Source organism: Aethina tumida, chromosome 7 (genome assembly GCF_024364675.1).
Source record: "Aethina tumida isolate Nest 87 chromosome 7, icAetTumi1.1, whole genome shotgun sequence".
NCBI lineage: Eukaryota > Metazoa > Arthropoda > Insecta > Coleoptera > Nitidulidae > Aethina > Aethina tumida.
In genome coordinates, this window is record NC_065441.1 from 7,705,501 (window position 1) to 7,719,293 (window position 13,793).

Below are 13,793 nucleotides of genomic sequence, written 5' to 3' on the forward strand. Positions count from 1 at the left end.
CATTTAAATTAGCCACACTTGTTTCAGGTAGACGGAACGTTTTAGCATTATTAAATGCGAGTGCGTTACGGCAGATGTGCCCTGTCAGCTAAACGAAGCAACAGAGGCCTTTTACATGTCACTCTCTCAGACGCGTCCGCAAGATACATAATCTCAAACACATGAAATTATTATATACAAAAACGTTTTGTTCACGACTCCAAATTGTAGTGTACATGTCGAACGGTGCGGAGATAAGGCGTCCGCATTGTGGGCAGATGTTGTTCTCCAAATTGAATTATTCTTAGTTTTGTTGTGTGGAATTTTACACAAACAATAGTAATTGCTCCTCCGGACTTTTTTATCGCGTCTCGAAATCTAAAGAAACGCTCTGGCTGCCTTTTGATTCGGTAATTCCCTTATTATCCCGTGAATGAATATTGTAATCACTTTTGCTTTTCGTTCGCTCAGCTCATTTGTAACGCTGCCACAATGGACTAATGGCCGTAAAAATGTTGTGCCATTCCTATTTATTTCATACTCATCTATTCTAATTGTTTGTTCGTCTTTATAGATTATTTCCTTTATTCGTGTCTGATACATATTTTTAACTTAATGTAATAATGAGTTAAGTTGATGTATTCACGTCAACAAACAATGTGGATAGGTGAATTAATAAAAGTATACACATTTTTCAGAAATAGAACTATTCATTTCTATTTTAATATAAATAAAAAACAAGATAAGGAATAATGTATTATTTTTTGTTCTTTATTATCCAATATTTAAAAAAAAAAATAAGTAAAACTTGACAATCAGGCAATAGTAACAAAAGTTATTTCTAAATCTTATTGAATCTCAAAATAATTTAAATAATAATTGTAGTTTTAGTTTTAGTTAAACATTTTAAATTCGTTACTTTTATAAAAAAATAAATATTAATTTAAGTTTTTGTATTAAGTTTAATTTAAATGTACAATAAATTGATTTCATGAAAAAATTTTATATTCAATCAATTTCTCATTTTCACTGACTCGAAAAAACAATTAAAATTGGATATCTGAAATTACAATAAGTAAATCTTAACTATAAATCAAGTCAAATAGAACTATGCATTTTTATTTTAATGTAAATAAAAAACAAGATAAAGAATAAAAATGTACTATTTTTGTTACCAATATTAAAAAAAATAAGTAAAATTTGACACTCAGACAATAGTAACAAAAGTTATTACTAAATTTTATTGAAACTCAATATAATTTAAATAATTCTAGTTTTATTAATATTAATTAAACATTTTAAATTCGTTATTTTTTATTTTGATTGGCTTAAAAACGATTAAAAATTAACTTTGAACAAAATAAAATCTATATAACTTGCCAATTACTCAAATAAGTTTTAAAGTAACAAAAGTAATTATTAAATCTAAATGTACTGATTTCATGAAAAAATTTTATATTCATCAATTTACTCATTTTATTGGCTAGAAAAAACAATTAAAATTGGATATCCGAAATTAAAATAAGTAAAATTTAACTATAAATCAAGTCAACTAAGTTTTAAAGTATTATTCTTCAATCTTATACAACCCCAAAATTATTTAAATATTAATTCTAATTTCGTATTGACAATTTAAGTTAAATATATATATATATATATATATATATATATATATATATATATATATATATATATATATATATATATATATATACAATGAACATTGGATTAAAAAAAAATATATTCGTTAATTTACTGATTTTTATTTAATTAACTAATCATAATAATTTATATTATTTTATTTAAATTAATAATTAAATCTATAAATATAATTCAAAATGAAACTTTTATCTTTCAAGATATCTAAAAATAAGCCATTTACTATTTTTTATAAAGTTATTTCTTAATTAATTGTAAGAAAATTACTCGTTAAATTTTCTATTTAAATAAATTTATTTACTCCCTTAAAGTAATTATTTTTATTAATCTTTGTAGTTTTTTATGTGCTTTTTTACACAATTAAATCAATTATCTATAAGTAAAATTTATCTCAAATTGAATCATTTTTTATTTTTTGTTTCATACATTTATGGCGTACAGTTTTGCGTAATAGGATGTATACCGTAATTAAAATTGCAGACAAAAATATTTATCAGTGTCACTTTTTTAAACTAATAATAGACACCTTGGAATTGATCTAAAGAGGTGGTCAATTTCGTCCTGAGGTACCTTATTCCTGGTGCCTCTACTTGACACTGTCTACCAGCTATGACACGTGTTGTTGGACATTGTAACAAATTTACAACGAAATGTCGGATACACTACAAATAAACCCTCGTAACAGATTGGACATTATCTTGTTGGAAAACTAGATTTTGGATACTGAAAATAAGGTTTCACAATTTCTTGGATGTACTACTGCTTGGCCAAATTACCTCTACTGAAAATTAAAAGTGATCAACACATACACAATCATAAATTGTAGATTTTCATTTATTTAAAATCAATTCACTCCCATCAAATTAACTGAAATTTGTACTCCTCAGTGATGTGAATACTGAACTGTGTCGGCATTTTATGAATGTGGAAAAACTTTTCGCCAAACAAACTTCAAAGTCTAATCATTGTCTATTCTCATATGGCCGAGTATATAGACAAAATTTTATCAAAATTGGTCTCTGAATAAATACATGTGTCCAATTTTCTATGTCACTGATTAAACCTAAAGAATCAGTTATTTTTTTAAAGCCTAATCAAATTAATTTAAATTTAATTCTTTATTTAAAAATATATTAAATTAAGGTCTAAATAATAAATATATTAAGACTCCAGGGGTCCAAATAAAATTGGCAAATTATTTTAAATTTATTTACTCTTTATTAATATGTAGAGTTACAATCCATCTTCCTCCTTTTCTGTATTTATTATCCATAATTTTTAAGAAATCCTCGAGCAAGTACCGTTAAAAATAAAAAAGATAATTGCATCCCTATAATCGAATCATGGTTACTTTGACCGACACAAAAGATTAAAAATTTATGATTGCAAAATGAAAATTAATTCGCAGTTTTTAATCAGTGAATATCTTTTGCCGCAGCACAAAACTCGAGGTTTTAGCAATTAAAATGAAGTGGTTGACTAAGTTATACGAATAGATTTTAATTATCCTTCATCAATAGAATTTCCTTAATTTCGATCGTTTTAATTTAATCAGGCCACCACAATATTCGAATTATTTTTTTTTTCTCAAGTCACTAATTCGCGCTAACGATTCCTTTAAAAAATCCGCACGTTCAGTAATATAGTAAGACCGGATCATTATGTGTTTATAATGATATTAAAGGACTGAAGTGACGTGAATTACACGATCACTATTTCATTTATAAGTCGGTTGAAAATAATAAGGTTGTGCAAAGGATAATTTCAAAAATGGTGGATGCGCACTTTTAACTGAATAAACTACTCCACAGTTTATACATGTTACACATGTTTCATCGCAATTTATAACGTTATTTAACATTATTTAGTATAATTATTTTTGTACGTATATGCTATATATTTTAAATTTTACTTTTATTATGTATTTTAATTAAAAATATTAATTTCAGCATTTCCATTTCTAACTTCAAATAGTCTTTTGTATTGACTAACGATTCTTATTAAGTTTTTCATGAACTTAATTAGACTAAGTTATTTTATAAAAATCTATTAAGATAAATCATAAACTAAAATATAATAATTACCATTATAATAATTATTTTCGCCAATATTCTACAAGTAATTTCATGGTTCGAGAAAATATCTTATCCTCTATTTTAATCTCTCCATAAATGATATATTTTTAAGAACAAATTGGACAACGACAAAAACACATGGAGAAATATCTGGTATATATAAGAATTTGGAGAAATATCTGCTCTATAGGATGGATGAGGTACAAATTTCCACTTAACATTTTGAAGCTTCTGTTGATTCTTTAGAAGCAAAACACCTTTTCTATTGACTAACGATGCTTATAAAGTTTTTCATAGACTTGATTAAATTATAAACTAAGTTACTTAGTAAAAATCTTTTAAAATAAATATTTCTGCCAACATTCTACAAGCAATTTCATGATTCGAGAAGAACTAAAGATCTCCTAAAATTGAAGAAAACATAAACCTCTCTTTTAATGTCTACAGAATTAATATGTTTATTAAGTAAAAAATTGGACTACGGAATAAACACATGGGGAAATATCTGGTCTATGTGGTGGATAAGGAATAAATTTTCCTTTAACAGTTTAAACCTTTCTTTGATTCTTTAGAAGCTTTTTCTTTTGACTAACGATGCTTTTCACGTTTTTCATGAATTTGGTTAATAATTAATTACATTCTTTTATATTAGATAATTTATTATTAAAATTAACTGTACATAAAACCCAAAAATTATAATTATTTTATAAATATTTTTTTTACATATTTCAAAAATACATGAGAAAATATTTTTCAAAACAGAAAACTACTGGCGTGACAACACATCGAGGTATAGAAATTACTAAATTATTAATATGCTTGGCATCAAAAACACTGTTAATTAAAATATTATTTTTTAAAAAATAAATCTGTAAAGTTAATTTTTTACAATGATTTAATAGAATTTAATTATTATTAATTAGATAGAAAGATATATTAAATAAATTCTATTTATTTTTTTCTGTATATTCTGATGATAAAAAAATAAAATAATAATATATAAATATAATAGTACATAATAGTGGATATTTTATTTTATAGATATCTATCGGTATTCAGTTAATATTCTTTGATGTTCACTCACAAGTTTTAAATAATTAATTTGTATGATTTCTTCAAACCTATAATATATAAACCTATAAGAGATTAATATTTTTACCTGATGATAAACTATTAAATCTTAATCTAGTTGCAAATAAAAACTATTTTGAATCCAGGAATCATTTTTTATCATTATGCAATATAAAATATATCATTTTTATTAATATATTGTGTATTTATTTTAAATAGTCCCAAATTTATTAAATTACTTTTAAAAGAAAAATTTATTTAATAATTAATCATTTAATTAATTTCCTTTATATTAATAATTATTATAACATTATATTATATTTTCTTAAAATTGTAATGTAAATCATTTTAATAATCCTTTGTTATCTCTAATACATATTTTCCATGAATAAAAATCTATAAATAAATCAGTGATTTACGAGTAAATTATATCTTAAGTCATGAAGTAAATTAAGGCATTTAAAATTTAGGATTTTTTCATTTCTATATTAATATTTAATTAATTTAATAATTCTCAATGAATACATATAGTAAGAGGTATTCAGTTATTTAATCATCTTTTACTTATAATTAACTTAATTTATGGTCATGTAGCTAAAACTATATTACGTCAATTTAGTACATTTTTTAAATGTTAGTCTGAATAGTATTATATAGATGTATTACCATCGATACATTATCATTCAATCACCGAAAATTTATTAACAAGCTCTTAACTCTTCCAGGCGGCGACATTTCCCGTCCCCGACACCCGATAAAACGTCCACGGATATCCAATTAAACGTCGTTAGTTAATCGCGTAACCGCCAACTCGGATTGTTGGAGGTTTCGGTGCAGCTCTAATTATCGTTAATTATGGGGCGGCCGCCGTCCCCAGTGCGCGTTCCCCGCCCCGCCGCCGCCGCTATTCACTCGGCATAACTACACCGCCACTGCCGTTTCTCCGTTTCGCAGCCGCATCGTCGTCGTCTTTGTTGGGTGCGGGATGCCCGCCGCCAATTCTCGTTCTAAAGACGGACATACACGTGTCGATTAAGGGACAATCGAAAATCTAACTTCTAGATTAATATGGAAATTTGAAATAAAATCCATTTTAAGTATTATAATATTAAATCAGTTACAGTTACCTTAACACCCAATTTTTTGTCTAAAGATTATCATATATATATATATATATATATATATATATATATATATATATATCTTTACATACTTGAAAATTTATTTTTTCTAATAATTTATAATTTTGATTAAATAAGTCGTGGAATAAAATATCTGAAATTAAAAATTAATATTTATGTCATGATTTACTTGATCAAAATGTATATAATGTATACAGTTGAAAACATAGAAATTCATTCATTAGAAACAAATAATTTTTAAATTTGTTACGCACTTATGAAATTGTAGTTTTAATCTTTATTCATTTTGTAACTAAAAATGAGTATGGTGCCCCTCTCTACGAATTTTTTATTGTTTCTCTTTTATACCTCATAAATATTAATTCAATTAAATTTTAGGGAAATAAATAAAAAATATGAATATCAAGTATCTGATCAAAGACGATTAACTGAAAAAAATACTTTTTGATTTCTCAGTGTGATTCTACTTCTTCTGTGAAAGTCTAAATCCTCCTCTAATTAAAAATAATATCCCCATATTTAAATTTTGATGTATTTTTAATTCGATCATTAAATAAGATTCTAATATAATTCTATATATAATTTAGTACATACATTTATTATTTAAATAAAAAAAACAAATTCTTCATTTAAAAAAAAATATGAAAGATCATGTGATTGAAAATGAAAAAATACATTTGACGTAGGGATGATCCCCTTTTTCCTGTTAACATTTAAATTCCTAGTAAATCTCCAAAATTACAATACTATTTATTTTTTAAATTATTTCCATCAATACACATACATGTTGATCATTTTTAATCACAAGGTAATTATAATGTTGTAATCACAATGAATTAAATAAAATAAATTTAATAAAAATTACAGAAATACTTTGATTAATAGAGAATTAGTAACATAATTAATTAAAAATCAAATTTGGACGTACACATTATCAATGTGATATTCGGTTTGTTGAATCATTAAAAAAATTGATTCATAAACATTTTCTGATGTAGGATTTTTCAACATAATCCCCCTTCTTCTGTCAACTTTTAAATAACTGGTAAACCCCTAAAATATAAAAATTACAATATTATTTCTCTTTTTAATTATTTCCATCAATACACGTTAATCTATTTTTAATCACAGGGCATATTGTAATACTGTAATCACATTAAATTTTATAATTTTCATTAATTTATTTCATATAATTTTTAATAAAAAATGATAAAAGAAATACTTTGTTTAATAAAATATTATAAATAAAATGTGATTAAAAATAATTAATTATTTTTTTTATTAATTCCATCCTTTCTCTTTAAATCATATTTAATCACAATGTTTATTATAATACTGTATCAAACAGTGGATAAATATTTTTTACATTACAGGAGGTTATAAAAACTTGATGAGCTTTTTTAAACTATGAAAACTATTATGTCCAATAAATCGTTTTATTCATAAAATTGACTAAAATAATATATTTAATATATTATAATATATATATGTCTACAATTGGTTTTAAAAATTTTAAATTTTAAAGAAAGTTCTTGATCTAATTTTTATAATTTTCTCTTAACATTAAATTAATACGATAAATTATTATTAAATGGGGTATCTATTTCATGGAATTATAAATGGCGATAGTATTTTAAATCCAGGAATTACTAGAAGTACTAGACGGAAATTATAATTGTACAAATTACTATGAATATAATGATGACTGTGAGTAGACAGATTAAATATTTAGGAACAATGATGAATACACACACAAATACACAATTCTGATATAATTGTTCATTTAATTAAACAAATATCTTATTTTTAATATATGCTATTATTTTTTAATTAATATAGTCAGAAATCGAAAATTTAATTTTATATTATTTGTTGTTTTATTGTGTTTACCACAGAAGTAGTGAGGGATTCTAATATTCTCATCTTATAATCTCATCTTAATTTTACATATATAGTGTGTCTGACTTTAATAATATTGTAAATTTTATTTAAATATTTTTTAATCAGTAGACAGACTCTCTGTGTGTACGAACATAAATGATGAATAAAAATAATCATAAACATATAATTTGTGTAACTTTAATGTCTTTTTAGATTATGTACATCAACACTATTTAATTAATTTTAAGAAATTTCATAAAAATACAACATGTACTTTGTATGAATCATACTTCGTTTATTCATTACGATTCAGTTGGTTGTTTAAACATTTAACTTATTAAGATTACAGTTACAAAATAGTCATATTTTGAATTAAAAGTAATGTGTGGGGAGAGCCTTAACGCAGCATCCACCAGTCCGTAACAGTCGTCACATACATACGATGGCTTTTCATATTCCCGACGTAATCATAAAAATTACTTTTTCACTCACTCGCCATTCTTTCCGTACGAACAATGAGCCCGAGCCGCACGAAACTATTAACTCGCATGCACTCATTAGTAACGGCTGGTGTTTACTTGAAAATGTTTTCGCTATCTTTTAAGTCATTTGCGCGGTGTCCCGCAATCTCGAGGACCATTGGGCCTTTCATATGTATAAATAACGTCGACAAAAAGATTTACCTGGCGGTGCTTAAACGACGCCTTCAGGGAATTGCACGTATGGATTTTTCCTTTAATTAATGTAGGCGCACTGCGTTTATCGCCACGTATTTCCAGTAATGTTTTTATGCCATAAGAGTAATTTCAAGTGTGTCGCACACAGTTTTTCTAGATTTCGCATAATAATTGCTGATGGTGGGTAAATCTAAAATTTTCATGATACATTTCGTGTGTATTTAAATACAGTGAACCCATTTTTTATGAAATGAAGAAGACACGAATGTATGAACATAACTTCAACGTGGAACTTGGCTTTAGTTATAAATTTAAAATTGACACCACCACCAAAGAAAAAGAAACCTCCCAATATTATTAAAAAAAAAATTTATATATTAAATATATTTTATTTTATATTAAATTTTGTGCATTTTATTAAATGCATATAAATAATTTAATTTATTAATTATTGATTCACTATTTAAAAAGAAATAAATAAAATACATATTTGCAGGTGTAGATTAACACTTTTTTCTTCTTTATATTATTAATAACAATTTTTTAAAATTGTTATAATTCATTAAATTAAATAAAATATATTAGCTTAATTAAACAAAAAAAAATAATTTACAATTAAGAATGAAAATGTTTGATTCTACACATAATTTAATCGTTGATTTTTATTTATAAGGCAGAGTAACATAAGTCTCAACTTCAATAAATTAAAAACAAAACTTTGAAATCGCTTTAAAAAGACTTAATGACATCTTAGAGCACCTTAAATAAATCTTAAAATTTATATTTAATAATTAAATTAATTTTTTTCAGATTATTAAAAGTTGCAAGCATTCAGGTTCTATATGACCACACAAATTATTAATTAATATAATTGTTAATATTATCATTGGTATACTTATAAATTAAAAACTAATAAAAACAATTAAAAAATTAATTCCAAATACACATTATTTATCCTGTAAATTGATGCATATTATGGAAATGATTAAACATAGCAATTTAAAAACAAAACTTTTAAATTACATTAAAAAGGCAATCACATTTCTTAATATTAAAACCAACTATTTTCTGAAACAATTATTTAACATAATTGATAGTAAAGTAACAAGTTTTGACGTTCTATAAGCTCATAAAAATTATTAATTAATATAATTTTTAATATTATCGTAAGTTTGTTTTTTAAATATTATACAAAATTAATTCGAAATACACAAACATTGTATATTCTGTTAATTGATACACATTATGAGAATAATTAAAATTAACGTTAATATTTTGTAGTTCAGATTTAATATGAAAGTAAATAATAATTTCTAAACAAAAATTGAAATATATCTTCCAAAATAGACAGACTAAATATCAACTTTTATTGCATTTTAAATAAATCTAATTAGCTGCATTTAATATACACATTTTTTTAATTATTAAAACCAAATATTTTAAAAATAATTATTTAACCTAATTACCAAGTTTCAAAATTATTATTTTAAAATAATTGTTAATATTAAATATTATCAAAGTAAAAAAAAAATAATATTAATTAAAAAATTAATTCCAAATACACAAACATAATTTATTTTGTAAATATTAAATATTGCTATCAAAATGATTAAAAATAACATTGTAATTTTAATTTATTACAAAAGTAAATAATAGTTACACAAACATTGTATATTCTGTTAATTGATACACATTATGAGAATAATTAAAATTAACGTTAATATTTTGTAAATCAGATTTAATATGAAAGTAGATAATAGTTGCTTATGAAAATTTTAAAAAAAAATCTTGGAAAGTACACAGTGTAAATGTTAATTAAAACAAATTAAATATAAAACATTGAAATCTCTTTAAAATATTTAATCACAAATCTTATAATTAATTACATTATAATTATTAATATAAACTATTTTCTTAAATAATTATTAACATAACTGATAATTTAGTAGCAAGTTTTGGCGTACTACAACCTCATATATATTATTAATTAATTAACATAATTGTTTATATTATCGTTAGGTTTATAAAATATTTTAAAAAATAATAATTAAACAATTATTTCCAAATATACAAACATTGTATATTCTGTAAAATGGTACATATGAAAATAATTGAAAATAACGTTGAAATTTTGTAGTTCTAATTTAATATGAAAATACAAAATAATTGCTGAACAAAAGTTTAAATAGATCTTCCAAAGTAAACAGAGTAGATATCAATTATAACAAAATTAAAAGCAAAACTTTAAAATCGCAAGTAAATGTCAACTTAATTAAAAATAAAACTTCAACATTAAAAGTCTTAATGGCATTTTATTACATCTCAAATAAACATTAAAATTAATTATCTGATTAATAATAAAAATTAACATAATTGTCTAATAATAATAAATAATTGTCATAATAATAAATAAAAAATAATGAGTATACAATTTAGTACTTATTTACAAAAAATGTTATTTTATGAGTTAGTAAATGGTAATAATAGTAGTTAAATTATTTTAAAGATAATGTTTTAATTTTTAATATAATGAAATATATTTCTTTATTAACATGTTAATAAACTATATTTTTAATAAAATAATAACTGTAAGAACGACTTTCAGTTTTCTAAAACAAACAATTTATTATTATTATTATTATTATTATTATTATTAATATTATTATTATTTAAATGTATACTTCATTTAATATTTAAAATATTCTTTTAATTTTATATATTTAAAGAATATTTTTATCCATTTTTATATTACATACACATATCTTAAGTACACAATGTACTACTGTTATAATTTTATTGCTATGATATAATAATATTTACAATAAATTGTTTTATCGATTGAAAATTATGTATTAGTTGTATTATTTCAAAATAAAACAACAAATTTATGTGTGTATAAGCAGATGGACAACAAAATATTTTGGTTATAATAAAATTATTCCATAAAATTTGCTATTTTTTATTTGTCTTTGAGTATACAAAATATCTTTTATTGTCACTTTGCTAAATAAAATAGCAGAAACTATATAAAAATGTCAACAAATTATACCATAAAAGAATTGTTTCTTTTTAATACAATATTAAATCACATAAATCACATAATCAGAAAATTTTATAGATCCTATGTATAAAAATGTATCTTCAAATATAAATTAAAGTTAAATCAAATAAGATGTACATAAAGATAGTCAAAGATTGTTTAAGATAATTATTATCAAAACTATTTGATATTACTTCATAATTCAAAAAAGTATTAACAGTGTTCAAGAGAAAGATTATTTGAATTTGTACTAAGCCAAAAATCTAAAATTTTTTAAGTTGCTAAAATAATAATAATAAATTTATTATCATTTGATATGGTAATATAAAAATTGTATTATTTGGTAATAATAATATAATGAAATAACACTAGTTGCTTTTCTTATCGCTTATAGGACAGGTACGTTTGATAGATGACCCTATTGTCAGTAACAACAATCCTCATTCACTAAGAACATGTAAATATCTTGTGCTCATTGCAGCACTCGATCCCGAAATTCCCATGGTTTAAGAATAAGGAAACAGCACTCCTGACAATGGAAACACAGTATCCGTTCCGAGTCCGAGTGTCCGATGAGGCTTTTGCATTTCGCGGCTCCAATCCGAAATAAAATACCGTTCCCGTGTGTTGACAAACATTCTCCCATTCTCAATCGTCCTCGGGCATCGGGTTTTGAGTGACGCTATGTTTGACAAGTCCTTTAAGAATGTCCACACCTCGGTGAATGGACGTCACCTGCAGAAACCGGCGATTGGACACGACAGCGACACAATGGGGCCACGCAAATACACCAAATACACCCCCACAATCGGGTCTACGCCGCAGCACAACACAACACAACGACGTGCATTACTTTACTTTACTTTTGTCGTTCGACACCACTGAAAGATAATACCCGGCGGTGCCCGGTGGGATTTCGGGGCTCATTTTCAATCACATTGTATTCATTCCGGTGGAATTCGCACTGGATAATGGGTTTATTTACTTGTTAGATGGACAGAGGTGTTGGAGGTAATGGGATTATGATGTTTTGTAGATCGGTTACTGCTTTAAGTACTCTGATAGTATGGGACCTTTGCGATAGTGCAAAGTGGTCATTCACAAAAGGCACATTAGCAAAATTTCAAGTATCATTTGTAATAGTCATTTCTACACATCGAATGATAAAATCACTATTGGTTGCTTTTAATTTAAGTCTTTTCAACACCAAGTGTCTTAAACGATAACATCACAATCACTCAAAAATACATTCAGTTTGTGGATAATTATCGAAACAAATTTTAAAATTTTTCTTAGATAATTTACAGATTTAAATTGATTTACTTATTAATTTTGTATATTTTACACATAATGCATAAAACTGTTACATAATGAATAATTATTATAATTAGTTTATGGATAGGTTAGTAATTGACATGAATTATTTTTTCCCCTGAAATTTTTAAATGTAATAATACAGAGTGTTAGCATATAATAAGTCAAATAACTTCAATATATAAAACATCTTCGATCACTTCAATTCGAATAAAAGAGTTGATCTAAAAAAATATAGTATTTCATTTGATAAAAAATAATTATTGTATTATAAAAAAATTCTCATTGCATATAGATATTCCTAAATTAACAATTAAAACTCTTAATTACTTAAAAATATTTTTAATTCAGGTTTTCCGGTTTCTCAAATTTTAATATGATTCTATTTCTCAGACTAATAATTGCGTGGATCTGTGAGTATCTTTAAGAATAGATACTCAAGTATCGAATATTCATTCTTTCTCCACTGTACAACAGATGTTTTATCTTGATTACTTTATATTATAAAAATTCTTATCTCAAAAATGTACGTAAGATATTTTGTATCTAAGTTATTTTAGTAACTAATAGTAAGAAAGTATCTTAGATATGTTATAACATCTTCATTAGTAGGATATATTCTTCACCAACCTAATAATGAAAATGTTATTTTATACATTTACACAGATTATAAAATAACTAAATGAGTATTCATTTAACATAGATATTTAAAAGGTATACATTGCAATTATGTATAATTTTAAAAATATATAAATACCGTTTACAAAATATCTTAAATACTTTTAGAAATCTTCCGTGTAAACTAACCAAATTATATAAATATTAGAGGTACCTATTACATTTTTATATATATTCTTTTTTCATTCATTATTATATATAATTACTTTTATAAAAGAAATCTATTTTATAAAATAAAAATGCAAAATAACCCTTAATCAATAATAAGAGCAAATTT